Source organism: Rissa tridactyla, chromosome 3 (genome assembly GCF_028500815.1).
Source record: "Rissa tridactyla isolate bRisTri1 chromosome 3, bRisTri1.patW.cur.20221130, whole genome shotgun sequence".
Lineage (NCBI taxonomy): Eukaryota > Metazoa > Chordata > Aves > Charadriiformes > Laridae > Rissa > Rissa tridactyla.
In genome coordinates this window covers 101,113,647-101,134,661 of record NC_071468.1, presented here as the reverse complement: position 1 = coordinate 101,134,661, position 21,015 = coordinate 101,113,647, and the positions used below count along the sequence as shown (strand labels likewise).

At 48.2% G+C, this 21,015-nt stretch overlaps 1 protein-coding gene across 2 annotated transcripts in view; it reads right to left on the bottom strand.

Moving 5' to 3' along the window:
- Positions 1-18,180, bottom strand: part of ELOVL5 (ELOVL fatty acid elongase 5) — a 39,333-nt gene extending 21,153 nt beyond the window's left edge. Inside the window, exon 1 of one of the 2 annotated variants that reach the window (XM_054195858.1) lies at positions 18,085-18,180. The gene's annotated coding sequence lies outside the window, so the exon portion shown is untranslated. The remainder of the gene's footprint in view (positions 1-18,084) is intronic. The other variant, XM_054195859.1, reaches the window with a different exon arrangement.
- Positions 18,181-21,015: the final 2,835 nt, after the last annotated feature.

Genomic DNA, 21,015 nt, shown 5'->3' with positions numbered 1-21,015 from the left:
TTTCCCTTTTTGAAGAGCCTCTTAGGTCCCAAGCATGTTTAACATTAGCTATAAAAAGGAATTTAGAATAAATTATAATCCATTATTGATCTGAAAGCGCAACTACATTTATTTCATGGGAAACCAGCTGAAGTGTGAGCGCTGTGGATTTTGCACTTTAGTTTTGTCAAAATGCAAGAAACCATTTTTAAACTTTATTTTGCAACTCTATCTCTAGCAAAGCGATGCAGCTATTTGGCCCACCTTGAGTCAGTGGCAGACCCTCCGACCTGCTGCTGGCTCCCCGGGACCCACAGGGCTCAGCTTTCACCCTCACCACCAGCACCAGCATAAGGAAGTTTAGAAATAAATGATTTGTATAAAACTCGGGGAAGAGTGAAAAATGCAGGACGAAGGAGAGGAACTAGTCTCAAACAGTTTAACCTCAGCAGTATTTCAAAACACTTGAAAACGCAGGGGGTTAAGGAAGACTTTGGCCAGTTAACTAGAGGGACGATTTCATGTCCTTACTTTTCCCATCATTCTACCCCCTCAAATCCTTGAGTAATGACTGCCTTCATACACAAACACAATCGTGGTATTTAAAGTGTTTTACAGAACCAGTACAAGAAAGGATGCTGCAAAATGGAATAACTAATTGTGCTCAATACCCAATTCCTCATTAAACCAGGATCTAATCATCTTCAGATAGGTGACTTAAGACAAATCGTAGGTCCTCGCAGTTTGAGTCGCATTTTCAGCGGATCTAAACCAGCTTGAATTAGGATCTGAGCATCCTAGGATGAGAACATTCACATGTGTTTCATCCCCTCACAGGCAACAGCTTTTGCTGCACCACAGGGTAACTTCAGCCAGAGGGAAAACACCAAGAGCGGCAGCCAAGCAGGAAGACCAAGTTGGGAGCAACCACACAAACGCACCCCTGGAAACACTAAGAATCGCAGGAAAATGGTACACCACCGCCTCTCCATCCCAGAAGGATGCATCCAGCTACAAATAAGGATCTCTCGTGCTGCAAAGCCCCCCTTAGGAGCAGATCTGGCATCCCTCAGTGCTACAATAAAATGCTTTTTTGCAATAGGATACATTTTCCTGGAACAAAATGTTGGAGGGGGTACCCTGTGCCCAGCGATTGCGCCCATGCCCCAGCAGCGTGATACTGGAAACCTCCTGGCCCCTGCCAGCTTATAGCGCAGTGCTGTTAAGAGTTATAAAGTGCAAATTGCAAAAGTATTCATGGAAATAAAACGGGGAGGAAGAGAAGGCAAAGCACGCAGGTTTATTCGACTGCTGTGTTTGTAATAGCACACAACTATAAAACATGCAAGGACACTGCACAGACAACTCCTGGCTAGGGGTTAAAGAACTGGGTTTGTGTTTTGGTTTTTTTGTTTGTTTTTTTTTTTTTTTTTTTTAATGGGAAAGAAACAGAAGAGAGGATCTGTAGCAAACTAGGTTAGATGGAAACAGGGAGAATATGTACCAGGCACAAGAGCTACAAGTTGACTTTTTCAGTTAGGAAAGCCAAAGCACAGCATTTGCCATACTGCTTTGCTCCAAAGCCCTCCTCCTCAAGCGATGTGTGAGTGTTTATTACAACTACTGTTTTAAACTGAAGCTCCCTTTTTTTTTCCAAAAGCTGCGCCGGTATTGCAATTGGGAAAGTGCTGCTAGCTGTACCTCACAATGGCAAACTAGCCAGAAGAAGCCTGGGAAATTAAAGAGAGAACCCTGAGGACATGAAGAAGTCAAAAGCTAAGTGCAGAAGGCCATAAGGACTTCAGTTTTCATTGCGAGTCTCCCTTCTCTCATTCAAGTACCACCTGCAAGAAAGTCTGAAAAACTCCTCCCCTTTAACAAAGGGACTCCTCCAATCTCTGTGCACTTCACTCAAACCAACTTTTTACCTCCACGAGAGAAAAACAAAGGTACGGTCCCCAAAGCCTATTTTAATGAGCCTTCTTGGTCAAAGGCTGCATTTTCTAACAATAGAACCGATAAGACCACAGCCAACAGGTCCAAAGGGCTGAAGCCCAGTCTTGCGTGACCACTACCAGCAGCAGAGTTCAAAAGAACTGTGTAGCTTCAAGACAGTAAGCTTCAATTTACTTTTTTTATTATTTTTTTTTAATGCCCACATCTCCTAATTGCATATTAAAATTTAAAAAGCAAGAAATAGTAAAAAAAAAAAAGTTACAAGCAGGGCCATCCTCCCACGTGAACCCTGGTTTCCTCCAACACCCCGCAGCAGTGGCACCAAGTCCGAGCACCGAGAGAGCATCCCACACCAGCCAAAATGCTGCTGCACCCAGGTCCGAACCCAGGGCACATCTCAAGAATAAAGCCGAAAGTGCAGGACAGGCCCATTAATTCTTGGTTATCTTCTTTGCATTTATTAGCTTGACATACGAAAGCTTGCTATCTGACCCATAAAAGCACCTGCAATTCTCCTGCCCGTGTGAAACCCCGTACAAAGCAAGAAATCGCTGTGCGCACTCATCCAGTAAACAAGGTTTAGCTGTAAAAAGGTTATCTGGGGTTCACATGCTGACTAGATACAGCGCTCCAATAAAAAGCTGAGAAATTAGAGGAAGAAAGCTGAGGGTGAGAGTCACGAAGGTAATGCTATGCCGTGCAACACTGGCTAGAAGAGGGATAAGAGCGCACACAAAACCTGGACTGAGATGCCCTGCTAAGATGCATAGCTGCAACCCCTGTGCTGAGATGGGTAAACGATACCTTTTGGAGGACCACTTGTGTTTGGGAAAACAGATCGCACTGAAAATGCACACAAACAAGTCACCCTTAGGTAAGTTACAGTATGTTAAGTATTTATTTGTGTGCTTACTTCTATTTCCAGTGAGCACAGGGCACTACCTGAAGTGCTACGGGAGCAGCAAAGTTCCCTGGTGGGCCCCGACACATAAAAAAATTACATTTAATACACTGAATTAGTTATATTCCTCAATAAAAATGAAGTGAATTTCTATACTTTTTACCTAAAGGAAAAAAAGACGCATACTGATGCCGTAAATGCACACCACAGCTTGCCTTGCTGCTGTTTCTTCATGCAGCCAGCCATGCTACAAGAAGTCAATCTTAAAACTTTTCTATTTTCCTGCTGTACCCCCATGAGACAGGAGTTAAACCTGTAGGGCTGCAGCTGAACCGATACTTGGTGCCTCCGTTTTGAGATGCTAAACATCACGCCAGACAGTACAGCCACACGTAGTGAACAGCACTAACAAAAAAAAGTCAGGCAACTACAATGACAGCTAGCGTTAAATAGAAGAAAGTAACAAAAATGTTCCTTTTCCCACCATTCTGAGAATTAAGAGAAAAGAAGAAAAAAACGTAACCCCGGGTACAACTGTTATGCCGTGGCATCGTGCTGCTCAGGACGAAACCCTGCTGCTCGGTGCTCTGTTACACCCCCCGCCTTCCGAACAGTACAAAAATAATAGGATCATCATTCAGAAAAGCAACCGCCTTTGAAGATCTAATCTCCTTTCCAAAGGATAAAGGAGTTAACGCTACGTAAGGCAAGATTTTGACCTTGTTTTCTTCCTGCCCAGGACTGGCAAGCAGTACTGGGAGCAAGGACTACGTGTCCTCGTAACAGGGCAGAAGATGCTGAGACAGGAGATTTTTTTTTACAGACGCATCAGTCGGATCGTTCCCCGCCATTTCCCTTCTTGTACAACGCTTAGCACATCTGTGAACGAAGCGCTGCCATACCCACGCAGCCAGCTGATGGCATTTCTGTTACAGAAGCTCAGGGGCTGAAAAGTCTGGTGGGTCCCGAGGAGCTGAAGGTCCTTGCCTGCACCAGACCTGTGCCCACCCAACTGCTGCCGAGAATCAGCAGGTTTCCAAAGCACCAAATCATTGGTGTAACAAGGGCCACCAAAAAAAAAGATGACCGACTCCTGGAGTAGTTAGAAAAGAAAGCATTTCTACCTGTACACTTCCTTGGTTTGATGTTGTCAGTGCTTTCCTAAATATCACTTCATCAGAAGACCCCGCTCCAGGATGCAAGTACTGCAGATTCTTGTATTTTATTCTTTGTTTTAAGAGCAGAAAGAACGACAAACAAACCAACCAATTAAAAGGAAATACTGTAGTGATAAAGCCTGGTGCGATCTTATCACTGACTCTTTCTGTGAGCTTTAAATAGACTACTGGAGGAAGAAAACCCCACACTCTCCACACATCTGGCAACTGCTGAGATGTTTTCTACAAACTCATAATATAAAAAAATACAGGCACTTGCAGAAGCCAGGTAGGGAATTCCAGCAAAGTCAGTCCGCTCTTTTCTTTCAATAAAAGGCAACAAATTCCTGATGCCATGGAAATCCCACCGCCTTTAAAACCTGTTCCAGCAAAGAACATAGCTAGATTGAATCCTCAGCTTCAGTGCCGCGGTGCAGAAGGTTTTACTGCATTTGCTTCATACTTTCAAAAGCATCAGAGTAAAGGCAGGGTCAGTACTGTTAATTCGGTATAATATACCTGTTTCAGATACAGGGACAAACCAATACCCGCTTAGGCAGCAGCAGAAGTGTCCTCCCTGCCCTGCAGCCACCCTGTCCTCCTCAGGACGGCGGTCCCCTGGAGAAGAGGGTACCAGATACGCCTCCTCTGCCTCGCCGCTTGTGCAAAGTCTCCCTCAAACAACACCTTCAGCAACTTACTTGTTCCTAAAGATGAGAAGCTCCCTCCACGCAGGCATTTTTCCTGCTCACGCCTGTTACAGCTCGCGCCCACCGGTAACCCTCAGGCTGACAGCCACCGCATCGCCTTACCCTCACTCCAGCTTCTCCATCCAGCCAGGTCCATAGCTATAAGACAATACCAGGGTGGGTGGGGTGACCAGAAGCAACCAAGAACAGCTTTTGATGCTGCTGCAAGGAGTGCTTTCATTCCTTCCCTACCCTCCGTCCTGCCTGGGTGAAGGAAGCAGGAGGAGATTGAGGTAGTCCCCAAAAAGCACCAAAGCAAGAAGATCAGCTTTCAGCCAGGTCCACACCAGCACCAGATTTACTACAGGAGAAGAACCAGCATGAGGTAGGTACGTGGGGGTGACCAAGAGGTCTAACCTGACTGAAGCTGAGCAAAGCCATCGTATTGCACCTGGCAAGAAATCAAGGCCATAGCAAAAAGAAAGGTAAATAAAACAGATAGGCAAAAAGAAAGATGCAGAGTTTTTAAAGAGGAATTCTAAGACGCTAGTAAGAGAAGGCCAAAATAAAAGGCATTGCACAGGCATCATTTTACATACAGGAATGGTTCTAGTGAAAAGTGCAAGAATTGCAGGAAAAAGGTCATACAAGATATGTTAATGTCATGCAGATTTAACTTAAATATATTCTTAAATATAATCCTAACAGCATGAACTGACAGATAATTGCACAGTTAAAAGCAAACAACAAAAAGCCACCTGAAATACAAGAGAGACAGATTTTAAGATGCATTGCTATGTTTGTGTCTTGAGAACTGCAGGGCTAAGGATGGTCTCAAGGCAGGTCAGATGTGAGAGAGCAGGACTCAAAGGGGAAGGGGAGAACATGAACCATCGAGAGACCCAAGAGAGGGAGACAAACGACAGATTTATCAAAAAAAAAAAAAAAAAAAGGCAACTTGAATGCTTTACTCAATCTAAACACAGCAAAAGTATTCCAATAGAAATAGAGCTAATGAAAAGAAATACATAGGAAAAGCTAAATAGACGGTGAATATGACCAAAACCACTCACTACACACCGCTCAGCCTGCAGCTGAGGATCTTGAAGACAGAGGGGAAGTATCCCTTCTAATTCTCCGCCTTAAGGCATGTTATACTCTAAGAAATGACAATCAACAACCTTTGTAGTGATTTGGGACACACCTTGAGTGCAGCAGCCTAAGACAGAATTTCAACGGGAAGTTTGATTTTCTGACAATACCAAACATTTTTTTACCTGATGCCCAAAGCTTATAATTAAATTCATTATATGAGAAAAGCACATTGCTAGATAATTAGAAGGTGACTTACACATGGAAAAGAAAACTTTCTCCTTTACTATGCGGCTTGCAGCAAAGTGAAAACCTAACTTACAGTGTATTTTCTAAGTGCTCATGTTTTGCCAGAAGTGAAAGAAGGAAAGAATTAAGCTGCGTTTCATCAGTCCCACTTGTAAAGCAACTCTTTAAACTCTGGGCAAAAGACAAGCTCTTTAGCCTCGATCGTAAAACTCTGTGCGTATCTATTATACGGATGGCAATATATTAAAAGTTGCTCAGCACGTAAACCCAAACCTTTACATTCCGAGTGTACCTATTTCATATATGTTTTGTACAGACCGTGTAGGATACAGAATGACGCTTCAGGCAAGGAAATTGCTTATTCATGTTGGCAGCTCTCTGAAAGTTTCCCCCTCCGGAATCTCGCCACCACCACCACAGCTCTATTTTTACTGCATGCTAAAAGCAAAACACGCTTTTGTGCAAAGAACTCTTTCGTGAACCAGTTTTTTAAATATCAAAAGACAATTGCAGTGGTTGGAGGCTATTTTTCCACAATGTTTTTATCTCCCTGGAATGCAAGTCCTCCACACAGATGTGTCGTCTCTAAAGTAAACAGCAGCAAAGGGGCTCTTCATTTAAATAGACCTGTTACTCTGGGCCAGGGAACCTAATGCTGGAGTTCATGGCCTCACGCGGGAACTGGTAGGTGGTGGAGGAACAGAGGAAGGGGAAAAAAAATAAATAAACCAGATTTGGTTAACGTCCTGCTCTCACATTAATGCCTGACAGCTTAGGTGGGAATTTGGCAGGGGTCTCGGCAGAGCGATGCTGCTGTAAGGAGGGACATTTCGGAGCCGCCAATGGCTGATTAGGACTCCTTCATCAGCTCAGCCCAAAACCCAGCCCTGCTCCTCTGTTCCGCAAAATAACCCCCCCAGGGCATCGGGTGGATAAGCTTTTAATAGGCAAAGCCTGAAAAATAGAATTCAGAGAGAAATAAGAAAGTGAGAGAAGGAGCAGCAAGGAAAAAAGAAGGGGGGAGAGGGGTGGAAAACCCCTTAACTTCATTGCTAAGCTCCTTCACACCTGCAATTGGAAATCACTTACTGCCCCTCTCACTGTAGGTTCAAAGACGGTGAGCTCCTCCCAAGGCCATACCTCTGTCCTTCGGAGGCAGCACAGTACTAAAGGATGCAAAGCACTCGCTCCAAGACTATCATTTTTCATACACTGTACACAGTGGCTAAAACCTGGCGACATCCCCGTGTTCTCACTAAGTGCGTCCTTCGGGACTCAGATCTGTGTTTTAACAGCTTCTTAAATGTATATTTTAAGGCACAAAGTCAATCCCCCCAAATGCTTCGAAAACTGAACTGATCCCCGCGTTGGTGCATCGTTTGAGCCTGATGAGTTTTGTGAAACCAAGAAGCGTTCAGCCTGCACAACTAGAAATTCGTGATAGCTCTGCAATTGCTCGACTAGAGTTTAAGATCTGAGTATCTTATCTAAATGAGCTCTGTACTGAATTCAGAAGGAACGAGGCAATTAAGCAGTAGACTTGAAAAAAATGAGAAAAACCTTTGAAAACAACATTAGCGGTCCCTTCCTGTACCTTAATGCAACCACTTAGCAGATAGAACAAGAAATCAATATAAAGAAGTACCAAAGGATGTTATTTTTGTTCTGCAAGGCATGGCCAGACTCACAGCCTGCTTCTGCTTGCTTCAAAGGCAGATGACGACGATTTTGACAGGGCAGAAGGAAAGGCAGGGAAGTTAGAGGTTTCAGGAACCTGCCAAGGAAGAACGGAGAACCGAGCATGGCCTCAAAGACCTCCAGAGGTTTCAGAATTACCCGGAAACCTGATAAAGGCTGCAAAACAAGGGGATGGAGCTACACCATTTAAGCTCTCATGACAAGTGGTCTGACACCACCGTTGGCTCTAAAAATGGCTTATGCCATGCATGGGTTTTACCTATAAGCAAGCAGAGACAGCAGCAGCAGCTCACACATCAGCAGGGCAATGATCTACACCGAAACATGGTGGCCCTTCTGTGACTACCTGTCATTATTATTATTTTTTCTCCTCATTTTGAACTGAGCAGACAAGGCTTGCCAAATGCAGTACTCCTTACTGACTTGCTCAGCGCCGACTCTCTCCATCTCTACGTAATGGGTCCGCAACCCGATATATTGCTGGGGTTCTCTCGCATTTGTGTTTTCCTCTAACCCTTACACTGCCTTTTAACCTCTTGCAGAAGGTGATGGGGACACCCACCCAAAATTTCGCAGCCTATGGTCAAGTACGGTGCCTGGGGCCAGGCAAGCCCAGCCACCTCTGGGGTAGCCAGAGCAAACGAGAGGCTGCAGAGGCGACCGTGGTGTAAGCTGCGCCTTCTGCGTGGCACACAAGTCAGAATTCAATAAAATATGACAAAAATTGCTCAAATCTTTTGCAAGAGGCTTTTCTGTGTAGGCCTGTTAAGGGGACAGAGAAAAAATCTGCAGGCCTGCTGGACTAGCAGCTTATTTTCTGTCACTGTATCAGGTGCGTTAATAAAAAAAAAAATTCTGAACTGCGTTACAAGCACAGGTATTTTTCCCTTGAATGAGTTTTCACGCACGCAGTAAATCAAGCTCACAAGACTAATGTAAAGCTTAACAACATGCCAAAAGGCTACTGTACACAAGTGAACTGAGGGACAAACATATGATGCAATGGGTAAATGCATGACCCCAATTTAGGACAAACAGCTGGGAGCTTGCACCAGTTCACAGGGGCTGTGACCAGCGAAGAGCCACTTTGCCATAGAATCGTAGAATGTGTTGGGTTGGAAGGGACCTTTAAAGACCATCTAGTCCAACTCCCTGCAGTAAGCAGGGACATCTTCAACTAGATCAGGTTGCTCAGAGCCTCATCAAGCCTGGCCTTGAATGTCTCCAGGGATGGGGCCTCCACCACCTCTCCGGGCAACCTGTTCCAGTGTCTCACCACCCTCATTGTAAAGAACTTCTCCCTAATGTCTAATCTAAACCTACCCTGCTCTAGTTTAAAACCATTGCCCCTCACCCTATCACTACATGCCCTTGCAAACAGCCCCTCCCCAGCTTTCTTATAGGCCCCCTTCAGGTACTGGAAGGCCGCTATAAGGTCTCCCCAGAACCTTCTCTTCTCCAGGCTGAACAACCCCAACTCTCTCAGCCTGTCTTCATAGGAGAGGTGCTCCAGCCCTCTGATCATCTTCGTGGCCCTCCTCTGGATCTGCTCCAACAGGTCCATGTCCTTCTTGTGCTGAGGGCTCCAGAGCTGATGCAGTACTCCAGGTGGGGTCTCACCAGAGCAGAGCAGAGGGGCAGAATCACCTCTCTGGATCTGCTGGCCATGCTTCTTTTGATGCAGCCCAGGATGCGATTGGCCTTCTGGGCTGCAAGCACACATCGTCGGCTCATGTCCAGCTTTTCATCCACCAGTACCCCCAAGTCCTTTTCCACAGGGCTGCTCTCTATCACATCATCTCCCAGCCTGTATTGATAATGAGGACTGTCCCGACCCAAGTGCTTGCACTTGGCCTTGTTGAACTTCACGAGGTTTGCTTGGGGCCCACCTCTCTAGCTCGTCTAGGTCCCTCTGGATGACATCCTGTCCCTCTGGCACATCGATTGCACCACTCAGCTAGGTGTCATCGAGTATTTGCAGTACTTGCCATGCCAGTACTGCAGAAGAACCACCAACCCGGAATCAGACATTCACCATAAGAACCTGCCACCTTGCAGTCCACACAGGCACACACGTAAAAACGCAAGCACAACTAACAATCACTGTGTCCTTCCAAGCCGCATCCAGATTCCTGTGCCTCTACCAACATCGTCCTGCAGCTGCCATGTGAGGTCCTGCTCAAAAGCAGGCGAGCAGCCGTGGGAATGAACTGCACACACAGATGCTTTTCGGTAAGCGCACGTGCCGGGCACCCAAACTAGCATGCCACTTGAACTTCAGCACGCAAAAGGGTTTCTCAAATTTCTTTTTCTAAAGGGCAGGGCGATGTTAAACATTAGAGAATGTCATCCTCTTACCTGATTAAAGGTTTAATTATTGTTATTTAAGTCAAAGGTTCTCCCTACTGTTTGGCTAGGAGATGATTCTCAAAATGATGATTCAAAACATCAGCATTTTTAAAGGCCACCTGGAAGCAGGAGATAATCCTTCAGGAAAAGGTTAACAGAAGCTTTCTGATTAAATTACGTGCATAGACAGAGCAAATCTAAGAGCACCTTAATAAAGATTAAGGTATAAAGGTCTATAGGTTCCCAAGTCTTCATCATCTTGAGTGAAACCCAACCTGAGGACACAGGACCAGCTGAAGAACTAGACCTCTTTGTTGACAATTGATAAAGTAGTGGCAAACGTACAAGTAGATTTCTTTTGCTGATGTCTAAGAGCTTCAAGACCCTATTTGAGCTTCAAGACGTCTATCTGCATACAGATACTATGGTTTTAACTTAGCAGGGGCAAAGGAGCTCCTCCACCAAGCTGCAGTTTGCTCCAAACCCGCAACCATACAGCATCTAAGGGAAGAAGGCATTTTCCTGTAGTTAGCACTTGCTAGGGACTCCTTAACCAACAAGCACACAGCTGAAACACTGCCTTAATCCAAAACACTTCCCAGCAAGTTTGTAACAGCATCAAGTAAGGGAAGAAAAAAAAAGAAAAAAAAGAGAAAACCAGGCAGCAATGCAAATGCTGCATGCTTATGAATTAATTAGTAAACATATGGCCTAAAACCGTAAGATACTTTGAGGTGTATTCAGTTTAACAAGCTAAACCACATTATTCTGCAAATTAATACTTGTTAGTTTTCATCTAACACTGGTAACATCCTTCAGAACTGTGACACCAACAGAAAGGTCCATCAGCACGCACGTGCCTTAAAAGCTGGAGTGTTACCTGAAATCAAGACTACGTCCTTTTTGAAATCAAGTCTACATTTTACAGCAGGGAGCCCGAACCTGCGCATTGGAAGAAAGCAATTACCCTCCAGTCACAGCAGCGGTTTTCTCAAGGTCATAGCGGGAGAGGAGCGCTTCCAAGTGATAGCAGAAGAGGAACAGTCACTTTGTCCGAATCGCTGACCCGATGTCTCACAGACGGTAGGGTTATGTAGGCATCAAAGAGCAGGGCAGAATTTGAAAATGCACGAAAAAAAGGTTTATTCCACATTCGTTGTAGCTTTGCACAAGCAAGCTCTGCCTCCTGTAAACGTTAGTGCAACTCAGCGTATTTAGTCATCGCTCAAAGCATCTCACTTGGCAGGGAAACGTTTGTTACGAAGCTTTGACATGGAGGTCAATTAAATCCAGACAACGTCAACATAAATACAAGTTCATGGAAGGTTTTTATATTCCTACCTGCTCGGTACGCTGTTGGTCATCACCAAACCTACGGTAAATGAAGCACAACCTCTACAGCTAATAATGCTTTAATAAAGGCATGCAAAATGCCCAGATGCAATGGGATGCTGAGACCAACTCTTAATTCACGGCACTGAGTTCAGCATAAGTAGCATGATTCATTTGTGCCAAGAGAAGTGACAATTACACTTAGCAGCACGCATCTGTAAAATCTCTACACCTGGTAAGGGAATTTATTAGACTGCCATTCTGCTTTCTAAATGCTTGATGCTTTGTGTTTCATATGAGTCAATCATTTCATCAAGGAAATTAAATAATTCTCCAACGCATCGAACACAGCGGGAAAGCATTTACCGACCACATACTCTGGACAAGTTTGCTCTTGTGCTCTTATTTACCCTTTAAGATAATGTGTCCTAAATGCCAAAATACAAATAGAGAAACCGAGGCAATACATTTTAGGAGATTAATTTCATTAATTCATAATTATAGGTTAGGGGCGGACATGCTGGGAAGCAGCTCTGAGGAGAAGGACCTGGGGGTCCTGGTAGACAGCAAATTATCCATGAGCCAGCAGTGTGCCCTTGTCGCCAAGAAGGCCAATGGCATCCTGGGCTGCATAGGGAAGACTGTGGCCAGTAGGTCGAGGGAGGTCATTCTCCCCCTCTACTCTGCACTGGTGAGGCCACAACTGGAGTACTGTGTCCAGTTTTGGGCTCCCCAGTTCAAGAGGGACAGGGAACTACTGGAGCGAGTCCAGCGTAGGGCAACCAAGATGATTATGGGACTGGAGCACCTCCCTTATGAGGAAAGGCTGAAAGAGCTGGGGCTCTTTAGCCTGGAGAAGAGAAGGTTGAGGGGGGACCTGATTAATGTTTACAAGTACCTAAAGGGTGGGTTTAAGGAGGACGGAGCCAGGCTCTTTTCAATGGTTCCCAGCGACAGGACAAGGGGCAATGGGCACAAGCTAGAACATAGGAAGTTCCGTTCAAATACACGGAAAAACTTCTTCACGGTGAGGGTGACAGAGCACTGGAACAGGCTGCCCAGGGAGGTTGTGGAGTCCCCTTCTCTGGAGATTTTCAAGACCCGCCTGGATGCAGCCCTGAGGGATGTGCTTTAGGCAACCCTGCTCTAGCAGGGGAGTTGGACTAGATGATCTCTAGAGGTCCCTTCCAACTCTGAAGATTCCGTGATTCCGTGATTAAACAGATCTAGGGAGAGCCACTGCGTACACAGTCCACAGCAACTCTGAGTTATCTCCATAGTAAGACTGGAGGCAGCACTTATTTGACTTGTCAACCAAAAAAAAAAAAAAAAAAAAAAAAAATCAATCCAGGTCACTGTTTGCAGTACCTTTATCAAACAGAGATATAACTGCTGTTCTGTTGGATGCAGGCAACAGCCTTTGGTGCCCTCAGGAACCCAGATATAAACCGCTTTTACCAAATCAGCGCTTAGGGACTCCAGGGATGTCAGCCTGAGCAGTGCCCTCTTAACTGTATTGCTGCAATACCGAATTTAAACAGCCTTAGGAAAGGCCATAGCAAAGCAATCTGAACTGGAAATAAGTTTTTAAACAAACTAATTTCTATGTAATTCACTGATTATCCTTTTCATTTCTCCTTGTGCGTGATCTAAGGGAAAAAGCGTTTCCAGTGCTAGCGTGCATAAACCGTCTGCATTGCAGGAATCTTCGGCATTTTTAACACATTTAAGAATCACAAAACAAATCAGCGACTATATTGCATATGACAAAACAGCTAGATATTACAAGGATTATTGTCAGTTTCGTGAGGCGTTTGGATGCACACAGAGCAGTGTGCTCTGACTGGCATGCAGCGAGCATCAATTTCTTAAGTCTATTACATAGTCAAATGGCTTTCAAAAGCATATGTTGCACCCTGGAAGAACATCATTTTGTAAACTGTAAAAAGGGGAAAACAAAAGCATAATGGCAAAGAGCTGAGCCCCAAAAGCACTCCTGTGTTTAAACAGTTTTATAGATCTCACTCCTCTACGACTAATTTCAGACATGGCAATGAAAGAAGGTAAAGAAAGAGGATTGAGATTAAAAGGATAAAATGAGCAAGTTGTTCAGTTATGCAGGGGAGGTTATAGGAAACAGCACCATCACCTATACATGCCTTCGTGACTTATATGATGAGCTGCCAAATCTAAGTGGAGCTTTAGTAGCTTTGAACACCAACAGGGTTTGCTGGTGACCCATCTCAAGACAGCAGGCCACTCACGGAAGTAAAAAAAAAAAACACCAAGAAATAATAGGTAGAGGTACTTGTGGCTCTGCTCCTCAGCAGTGAAAGAGCATCCCTGCCTCTGTTTGTTCAAAGTTAGAGAACAAACCCTCAATCTCTGGAATAAAAAAAAACAACACGCCACCAAGAGCCCGTTTGATCCAAAAGGCTTTCCCAGTCCAAAGGAGCCTCTCCAGCACAACCTGTCCCGGGAGACAACTCTGCGCAGGGGTCATAGAATCACAGAATGGTTTGGGTTGGAAGGGACCTTAAAGATCATCTAGTTCCAACCCCCTTGCCATGGGCAGGGACACCTCCCACTAGACCAGGCTGCTCAAAGCCCCATCCAGCCTGGCCTTGAACACTTCCAGGGATGGGGCATCCACAACTTCCCTGGGCAACCTGTTCCAGTGCCTCACCACCCTCACGGTGAAAAATTTCTTCCCGATACCTAATCTAAATCTACCCTCCTCCAGTTTGAAGCCATTACCCCTCATCCTATCACTACATGCCTTTGTAAAAAGCCCATCTCCAGTTTTCTTGTAGGCCCCCTTCAGATACTGGAATGCTGCTACAGGGTCCCCCCGGTGATGGAGCCTCCTGGGATGGGAGCTCTGACTTCTTGCCCCCCTGGTAGGAGCCCTGGCCAGGCAGTAAGCCAAGCGCTGCCTAAGCCGTCTCCTGTGCCAGCAGGAAGGTGACACCCAAAATGCCACTGAGCCCACTCTCCTGCCCGATCACTGCCCCGCACCACCACACCGCTGCCCCACAGGCAGCAGGAGCAAGGATGAACACTCCATCAGTGACCTCCTTTTAGCTCTAGCTCCGAGAGGGACGGAGGGGACAGCAGGACACGCAGGCTTGATGCTATTTTAACATGAGACCATATGCAATTGCTGTTTCTTTCCCCAAAATTTGTCTCAGGTGGGATGCAGATGGTGTTAACTAGGAGACTCGCTTCATCACCACGGGGCAAGGATTGCTGAGACCACTAGAAGACAGGCAGAAGACGAGGATTTTAGCCTTGTAAGCACCACCAGCTTGCTCCATATGGGTGGGGTTTTTTCTGAGCTCATACTGAGCTTTTGATGTCGCAATGTTTGCTGCCCCAAAAATGAGGAAGGTAAACGAATGAGGTCAGCTCAGTACTTAAGAGTATTTAACCAATTACAAACTTTCACTTCCAAGGAATATGCTTCCCAAGGGGCAGCTCTGGATGGCTCTCAGCGCCGGGCTTTCCACCTGCAGCTGCCAGACCCGAGCACCAGGTCAGCCTGAAATCCTGCAACATTGTCAGTTCCACTGTCGGTCCGAAAATCAGAATCATCAAACGTATTTCCAAAAATCTGCTCCTAGCAAGTCGCAAAAGAATGAGCAATTACAGGTGCTGCCCAGAGGCCCGATGGATTTACAGTATTATTTCCAATTTACATATTTTTTTTGTTCTGTTCATCTTCTCTAAGTTAATTCCTCTTGTAAAACAACACAAAATTAAGGTCAGCATGGAAAGAAGAGATTAGACCAGAGAATTCAAAATATTTTATTTCAACTCCGGCTGTTCTAAAAGCAAGGAATGCAACAAGAGGAATTCTTGCTGAGAAATGTAAAGACAACATCAACTTACTAAAAATACTGCAATTAGAGACTGGTCCGTCAGCACATAAACTAAGTATCCTTAACGATGCTGTATTTATGTACCAAACATGCACGAGTTCTAGTCAAAGACACTTCATTTGATCAGCTGCTGGGACGTAAGAGATACTAAACCACACAAAGTGCAACTGCTTTTTAAAAAGCAGAGTGAGGCAAACAGACCGGCAGCCAGACTCTTCTCCAGCTTGGAAGACAAAGCTCCGTGGCGTATTAATTTCACTGCTGCTCTCTCTGGTTGCATTTGAACGCTGAAGTACAGGAGACTTAAGTTTTAGATCACTTACGATAAATTCACTTAGCTACTTATGGATAAAAAACACAAAGAAGTCCCTAAGGGCTTCCAGCACGCATTACATATGTAACGTGTACCTTGGTAAGAAATTCAGTGAAATCCAGTAAAAGTCTGGCACGCCTTTTAGCGTCCTTGACCCACGTCAGCTGGCAACAGCGTCTTCAAGGGCAAACCCACCCTTAACTTCAGCAAACTCAGCACGGCGGTGCCTTTCATCTGCTCCTTAGTCGATGCAAAGCTGGAAAGGGATCTCCACCCAGCTGACCCCAGCACCACAAGTTTTCCAGGGAAATCCTCACCCTGTGTGTGCCACTATAGCTCCCCCCCGGGCAGACCACATATCTTGGCTGCTCTGAAAACAGAAGATGTCTAGTGCACCCCAAATACATGAATACTTTTATAAGAAACTCCAGCTTTCGTTGCTAAACAGCATCAGATGATAATCTGTGCCACAGACTTACTCTCCCCAATGCAGCTTCCACTCCCGGTGAGGATACACCAGGATTCATCTCTAGCTACGGAGTTTTCTAACAGCAGGGAAAAACCTCAGGCTGCGACTGCACCGAAAGAACGAGGAGGGCTTAGACTGAAATACCAGGGTTACGTCGCCAAACTCTTCAGCGCTATTCACAAGTTCACATTAAAAATAAGTAAACCACCGCCCTCTACGCTGGCAGCTTAATTCTGACGCAGCAACACCATGAGCCCGCGCATCTACAAAAACCTCACAGCTGCAAATCCCTCCATCCAGCTGGGGCCACCAGCCATAATTTAAGCCGAACGCTAATGTCAGGCCGGCAGCAGCCAGGTCCCGGCGGAGAGCTGCTCTTGCAGAGACAACCTCTCCCTGGAAGCGATCAAAACTCCAGCAAGAGGCCGTGCCGCTGCCGGAGCCGCCAGCACGCTTGTCTTCCTCCGTTGTCAGCTGCAGGGCGTGTTTCCATTTACACAGAGCGGTTTTGGAGACTTCCTGATCGGAAGCATCCGAACTGCAGCCATGCCCCTGCCTTGTTTTCCCCTCGCCATCGCTAGCGGCCGACCGAGCCCTTTGCTGGTGTTTTTTGCTGAATCCCACAGCACCAGAGGTCACCCCAAAGCACCGGGAATACAAATTAGCCGTACGGGGCACTGCCGAGCAGGCAGAAGAGCCAGCTGCCTGAGGGAGAAACGCCTCTTGTCATCTGCCAGGAGCCCTTCTTGCTTAACAAGCCAAGGTGCTCCTCTTCCTGCCCAGGTCTGCAAAACTGGCCCTTTGTCTGCCAGGTCCGGAGCACGGAAAGCTCTCCGGAGTCGGATCCTCACCTGCTGCATCCCTGGGAAATGGGGGGGGAGGGGAGGGGGGGGGATGAGGGCAGAGAAGCAGCCAGCGCTGGCAGGGAAGGAGAAAACACTTAAATCGCCCAGGACCATACTCCGCATAACCCGGAGCGCTGCCAGCTTCTAATGCTGCTGATGCCCGAGGGCTTCCAGGAGATGGAGGAGATAAAAGCAAAGCCATAAAGTTTTTCAGAAAGCCCCTGCACACGCAACTGACATACTGACACATTTCCATCGCGCGGCAGATTCCTACGTATTTCCTAATGCTTGTACTCCACAAACACTTGGGTTTTACGGCGGGCAGGCATGTTTTAGAAGCCACCGCGCATCTCCACGGCGCTCCTTTCATGGGGCGCCCGCCCCGTCCCGCAGACGGACCCGGGAATCACCCTCCCAGCGGCTCCATTTCGGAGCCAGTAGGGCGGCCGGGGGCGGTGAGCGAGATTACGGGCTCCGGGAAGAAGAAAGAAGAAGAAGAAGAAGAGAGAAGTCTTCCCTTCCCGGCCCGACCGAGCCTCTCGCTGGTCCCGGCCCCGCTCTCCGGGCCCCGCATCCCCGGCGGCGGCGGGGGCTCGGCTCATCCACACCGCGGGGCGGGGGGCAAAACAACGGGTCGGGGGTGTTTTTTGTGTATTTGGAGCCGTAGCAGCAGCGCTCAGCCCTCCCGAACTCCCCGGCGAGGCGGCGCCGCTAAACGCAGCCGGGGGATGGGGGGAGGACTGGGGGGGGGGCGGGGGGGGCGGCGCGGGGGGGGTCCCTCCCTTCCTGCCGTGTTATTTCTCCCGCCACGGCGGAAGGCGCCGCCGCCGCGGCGGGGGGATGCAGTAGCCATGGCAATGCGAGATTGCATCATGCTCCCGACCAACCGCACCGGGGAAAAGACGCTCCCGGCGACAACCCCGGCCCTTCCGCCGCCTCGTCCCGTCCCGTCCCGTCCCGTCCCGACCCATCCCCTTCCCTACCCTCTTTCCCCCGGCCCGCCCGACCGCCCCAACGTCGCACTTGTTGCGCGCCCGGCGGAGCGGCGGCCCCCATCCAGTACCGGTACCCGCCGCCCCCCGCCCTTCCGCCGCCGGGCCCCCGCGCCGCATCCCGTCGCCGGGCGGGGAGCCCCGGCGCTGCCCTCTCTCCCGCCCGGGGGACGCGGCCCTACCTGGCGGTGGCAGCGCTGAGGTCGGCGGCGGCAGCGGGCGGGCACCGGCCGGCTCTGTCACGCTGCGGCGGCGCCGCGGGGGCGGGGCCGTGGGCGGGCGCGGGGCGTTGGGGGGGGGGGGGGGGGGGGGGCCTGTCCCGCCCCCCCCCCCCCGCTCCTTCCGCGGGCGGCCGTGGGCTGACCGTGACGTAAGAGTGGTGCGGGGGGCTCACGGGTGGCGCGGGGGGGGGGGGCGTTATGATGTCACGGCCGGCGAGGGCCAATCCGGCGGCGGGGGAAGGTTCGGGAGCGCGGGGAGGGGGGGGGGGGGGGTCTGGGCCCCGTCCCACGGGTGGAGGGTTAAGGGCTCCGTGGAGGGAGGGGTGCGCGGCGCGGGCGGGGGCGGCCCCAGCGAAAAACAATATGGGATCGTGTAATTAAAGACGTACGATAATGAGCTGAGCCGCAGGCCCACATTAAAGGTCACGGGCAGACGAAGTTGGTCCGTTTGCTGTGTTTGGATTAATGGGCTTTGTGATGTCACAGTGTTTCTGAAGATAAGCTCTGGGGGCAGTAAATACGTAGTATTTTAACTCGGCCATACAACAAAACCCCTGGTTTTGGGGTGTAATTCAGATGCACATACCGAGCCCATCCTCGCGGTGTCGGATGTCCGAGGAAGGACTCTCAAAGCATCCTTCTGGGCTCCTCTCCAGCGGCCGAGACGCCCAGCAGAGGAAGAGAAGTCCCCTCTGTCCGCTCCAGCCGCTTCGTTACCTCCACGAGGTCCTCACGAGGCAGCAGCGAGGGAGCCTTGGCGTTTGTATGGCCAACGGGAAGAAAGCACTTTGCTTCTTTCCCTCTCTCAAGTACTTTCTTGTGCTGGAAGATGACCTTTTAATTTCCTTCCCCCCCTCCCCCCCAAGAGTTTGTTCCATCTCTTTGCTAATTAAATTTAAATGTTACATAAATAAAGATCAGCTTTGTTTTGCAAAGGAGGGGACTCGAGCAGTAATTTGCATGGGTTTTATTCAAGATCGGGTATATGTACTCAACGAGAAGCAGTTTTGGAAAGCTGGAGGGAAAAAGGGTCTCCTGGAGCTTCCTCGGTGGCTGTAGAAGGCAGCGTTCAGGTGAAGCCATCAAGGCCAACCATGCCAACCCAACCTCCAGTAGCTTCTCCTGGGTGGTGCCACCCTAGTCCCATGTCCATGGTCATTCAGCTGGAGCAGTGTGTTGCAACCTCCCCTACCCTGGTGGAAGCTCAGCGGGCAAACAGTCCCCAGAGGTGATGCTGGGTTGTAAACGGGCAATGCGATAACAGGGTGTGTTTGCCCAGTCGGGTCAGGAACCATCTTCCTGAAGCTTCAAGGCCAGGCTGGATGGGGCTTTGAGCAACGTGGTCTATTGGGAGGTGTCCCTGCCCATGGCAGGGGGTTGGAACTAGGTGATCTTTAAGGTCCCTTCCAACCAAAACCATTCTGTGATTCTGCTGGGACAAGAAAAAAATCCCTCTCCAAAGTTAACATTGAGGCTATACCATAGTTTTTTATTTAATCTTATTTCTTTATTAGAGTAAGAGTTAATAGGAATGCTTTTTGGTTTGGTTTGGGTTGGGTTGGGTTTTTTTTCTTCTTTTCTTTTTGTTTTGAAGCCCAAGTCTCCATTTCCCTTTCTCTTTGGAGGTCCAAACCCCTGTATGATTTTTGCGTGTGTGATTTGAGGCTTTGTGGCACTTTGCAATAAGGCATGAGCACTCAACAACTCTCCTTGCCTATGTGGAACTCTCCTTGCCTTTGGAAAAAATCCCAAAAGCCAGCACAAGTCTCCAGCGAGCAGGCCCTTCTGAAGGCCCTTAGCCCAAGTTTGTGTTTGGGATGTTTCCGAGGCATCCCTTCTCATTTGAGGGGAGTCAAGCTTAATTTTGCTCCTAGCAAAATTAATGGAGTAAGGCACAAGTCCCGTTTTTTTCTCACTTAAGCTAAAATGTCCTGAGCTCATTGAAACGTGACCAGCATTATGTATTTTCACATCTGTAAATCTGAACTTGGCTTTTCAACGTGCTTTAAATAAAGTTGCTTCCCAACGGGTGTACACATTTGTTTCCATGGTTTATTGATGAGAGATGATTGCGCCGAGTGTTACTTTTCACAGCCAAAACAGCTTTCTAAATCTGGAAGGTGCTTAAATAACTAAGACTCAATCTGGCGGTTTAAAAATAAAAAGTAAGGACCGTTTGCAACTTCAGATGCAAAAAAGGAGGGAGGGGGGAGTAGGGAGTGTAGGCAGAGGGTGGTGGCTGGGAAGCGAGTAACACCCCGTGCAGGAGAGGGATGCTGCCTGTACCCGGGCTGTGTCCCCCCACCTGTGCCGTGCCCACAGACAGGGGACCTGGGAGGTGTCCCAGGGAAGTTATGGATGCCCCATCCCCGAAAGCGCTCAAGACTAGGCTGGATGGGGCTTTGAGCAGCCTGGTCTAGTGGGAGGTGTCCCTGCCTATGTCAGGGGGTTGGGAACTAGATGATCTTTAAGGTCCCTTCCAACCCAAACCATTTGATGATTCTATGACCGTGCCACAAGCCCACCAGAGCCTGGCATGCACCTGCGCTGGCTCCCTCTGCCCCCGAGCTTGCTCTTCTCTCTTGATGGTGGGGTTTTAATGAGGCTCTGTGTCCCCGGGGTGTCGGGTAGTTGGCACTGGAGAGGGGGGACACAGCTGGTGATGGGGGGAAGGATGAAGCTGGGGGCAGGGACTTTGGCTTTGCCAGCCTGGCTGCAGCGTGGGACTCCCTGCCCGCCTGCTGAGCTGACGTTTCTTCCCTCTCCTGGCCTCTCCGAAGTGCTCCTGCTGTTATCAGTCAGGGAACAAGAGCAAGGTCACGGTGTGGGAAATGTAATTTCAGAAATACCCATTTGGGACAACTAAGCAAACAATGCTAAACGTTTTGGCGC